Source organism: Triticum aestivum, chromosome 5B, assembly GCF_018294505.1.
Source record: "Triticum aestivum cultivar Chinese Spring chromosome 5B, IWGSC CS RefSeq v2.1, whole genome shotgun sequence".
NCBI lineage: Eukaryota > Viridiplantae > Streptophyta > Magnoliopsida > Poales > Poaceae > Triticum > Triticum aestivum.
Window position 1 is genome coordinate 390048829 of NC_057807.1, and position 3670 is coordinate 390052498.

Consider the following 3670-nt stretch of genomic DNA (forward strand, 5'->3'; position numbering starts at 1 on the left):
GAGCCTCCATGACGGCGCCACAAGGGAAAGGATCGGGAGGGAGAGAAATATTCGGATCAGGGCTAGGGTTCGATTCGGTGGCTGGCTAGCCAAAATAGGCTAGCCACTTTGGGCCTATTGGGTCGGCTAGGCATCCAGTTTGCTGGGCTGCACAGGTTTTTGCACAAGGAGACATTCTTATGGACTCGGGAAAAAATGTATCCATATAAAAACATATTTGTTTCTGAAAAAATGTATTTCTCAAAAAAAATTGTAGGTTTTTATGAAATTGGTTTGGAGGATTTTGTGGACCCTTTAGATGGAATCAAATGGGCTGGAATTTAAGGATGTGGCTCAATATAATTAATATGATTTATGGGCACACATGTAACATTTATTTGAGCAACTAAAATGTGACTCAAATGTCCAGAATTCAAAATAAATGAAGTTGAAAGTTGCATTGGAGATTTAGAAGGTTCCATGGGCAAGAAAAAAGATGGGTTTGGATATGAGTGGAAGTTGATCATGAACTAGGTGAAAAATGAAAATAAATGGAGTTGACATGAGCAACGAATGAAAACAATAGTACTCTTCCCCACTTAGGTGCGCCGGACGCAACGGCCTCGGAAAGCAGACCACATCTCACCTTGTGTGAATCGTCTACACAGGTGGCGGAGGCGCACAAGGGAGTACTGTAGAATGGGGAAAGGTAAGGAAGTGCCCTCATGGCGGCACATAGGGAGTACTATTGTTTTTTGTAGAACACAAGGAGTACTGGAGCAGGGGTAGGAAGATGAGTTCGTGGGTCCATCATACGTTAACTATTTTGTTTGGTCCAAACCCGAATAGTTAAAAAAAACTCTTCCCAACCAAACAACCAACTACGTGTAAAAATTACCAAACAAAAATGCCCAAAATTTAACACATAAAAATACTTTTAAAATATTTCAAAAAATACGTTCGCATTTTTTAAACATTTCAAAATTCCCCCCAAAATCAGTTTTTACTAAAAAAAATCATTTTGAAATGTACAACAGAAAATATTCTTTTCAAAAAAAATTGTTAAAAAATGTTAATTTACAAAGAAAATTTCCAATTTTCATGAAAATGTTAACTATTCTTCAAATGGTGTTACATTTTTAATGAATACATTAAATTCTATTAAAAATAAGGAAATTTCCATGTTAGACATTATTATCGATGTTTATTAAAATTGGATATGAAAAATGGTTTAAAATGACACATGAAGCAGGTTGTGCCCCTTTTATCGCCCGGTGCAACGCACGGGCATTTGTACTAGTTTTTATTAAAAACAGAACATGACAATCATAGTTCACATGTTACATATGCCGAAATAACACAAGTTACATAGAAACTTGATGAAACAAGTAGCATCGGCACTAAGGACTAAATTAACAAATGAGTTGTCTTGGCCCCCAAACAAATTTGTACAGCTTCCGTCTTCATCAAAGGAAGGAACATTTTTTGGTCGCCTTCTTCTCCTAATTTCTTGAAGGCGACTAAAGTTGTTGTAAAGCTTCTTTGTCCATCGCGACTTTCTTCAAAGGCGACTTGCATATTATCCTGTCAAAAGCTAGCATAGGATTAGAATTTGCAACAAACTCGTAAACAGATCAAAAGAAGAGGGCATGCTGTGATTATAAGGCTAGTAGTGACTTGCTATATCGTGCATGTGCAGCTAACAGACTTGTAGACACATTACAACTATCAGCACATATATAAATCCATGCAGATCCATTACTTGCGAGCAAGAGCAATTTTGGTTTATTTAAAGTGGGAAGACAGATAGGGGAAGTGAGCAATCTCACTGGTACCTATTAGCATCTAGAGAGAATGACAACTGTTTCAGATTATGCTCGATTCTGGCATGAGCGCTACTCCACCTGCAAAACAATCATTGATTGGCTGATGAGGGGCCTAATCACACAGGGAACAAACTTGTCGCCTATGTAGCACTTTGGCACACACGCAACAATGCAGAATCGAGTACGGTGTGGATTGTAACATTCAAATTTTTTGGAACAACATTGTTGAGGAGGAAGATGGAGTCAGCTATCGTGCGTTGTTGGATCCCGATGGAGGGAGTGCCGCATTGTTCATCCTGTGTAGAGAGGAATGATGTTAGATCGGGATCCTGTGAATCGGAGGCAAAGTCGAACCAGAGGCGGCGGGAATAGGGCTTACCTGAAGAGACAAAAAAACAAGACGGCGGCTGGATCGTCGATGCCCCATAGTTCTCTGCTGCGACTGGCACCCGTACCACGAGTGAGATAGGGGAAAAGTGGATCTGGACTGGCGAGGAAGACGGTGTGGCGGTGGAGGTGTTTGTGACAGCCAGATCCGTGTGGCGTCAGGTCCTCCTGAAGTGTGGAGGCGTTGATGGCGTCGAGTGCCATGGCGATCTGGCCGGGCGGCAATGGCATCCGGGGCGGTCAGATCGGTTGTGAGGTCGAAGGTGGATGAACGCCCTGTCAGCGACCTTCGCAACTTGCAGGAAGGGGGCGAATTTGAGGCGCTGGAGTGAAGGAGGGATAATGTGGAGGGGTGGCCAGGTATGTCGCTCGCAGCCGAGGATGACGCCGGTGCTGCCAGATCGAGATTTCAGCACGGTGGCGGCGGCGTCTAATCTACTAGTAGTACTATATAGCGATTTGGCTTTGTATCCAGAGGAGAGACGTGGATCGTGGGAGGAATTATTTTAATTTTTTTTTTGAGAAATCGTGGGAGGAGATATTTATGCTATGAGAACGTGTCACTCACATTGCTAACCCAACATAGACTTCACGCCCTGCCCCTCTTTTCTTGAAATTTGTTCTGCCGTCTCCATGCTTTTACTAGATTGCAAAAAATATGTCCTACTTTTTATGGGCAAAAAAGATAAACCCTTTGTTCAGTCAATTAGTCTCTCACCAAAAATAACTTGTTATATTTTTTAATTATCTTCTATGGTTTATATGCGGAACATCTTATCTGATGGTTACTTGGTGCAAAACCTAATAATACATACAGAGTATTTATTTTGTGGGAGAATAGTACATATATTTTAGCACAACGTACATTGTACTCTGATTGCCGCAAAAAAATGTACTCCCATTGTCAACTCCCTTGGGGTCGAACTTCTGGTGCCATACTTTTCCCATCGACTCTCCTATTTCCTTTATTTTTTATTTTTAAGATAGAATGAAACCTCAGCTCACAATCGCCTGTTTCAGAGTGGGTGGGTAAAAAAACTTATTTTTCAGACAAGACGAAACCTATTTGTAAGTTTTCCCATTTTCCGTTCAATCTCCTATTTCATTTTTTTATCTTTTGGACTGACCGAAACAACATGAGCGCACGAACGTCAGGCTGAAATTTTTTTCCAGCAACTACCTATTTATATTAGATAGAACACAAATTAAAAAAATATACCACGATAAGTTTTTACCTAGCCACTATACATATTTATATTAGATAGAAAAGAATAATTGCATCGCTTCCCTGAAAATAAAATATGGCAGGCCCCACTACCAACACTGACGTATGGGTCTTGCCGCTCAATAAACCATGAAGTAGCTATGGGGGGTGCCACTACTCGACATTACATGGCAAAAAGTCGATCATCACACATTTGTAATGTTCGGTGACTCTAGTAGGTTGGTCATGGAAATTACCAAAACGTCCTACAAAT

General features: G+C 40.8%; 1 long non-coding RNA gene across 1 annotated transcript; it reads right to left on the reverse strand.

Moving 5' to 3' along the window:
- Positions 1 to 1241: 1241 nt before the first annotated feature.
- LOC123116194 (uncharacterized) lies at positions 1242 to 2690 on the reverse strand. The gene is made up of 3 exons (XR_006456976.1): positions 2185 to 2690; positions 1815 to 2101; positions 1242 to 1563 (listed from the first exon to the last, which is right to left on the reverse strand). It is a non-coding gene; the product is annotated as an uncharacterized lncRNA (long non-coding RNA).
- Positions 2691 to 3670: the final 980 nt, after the last annotated feature.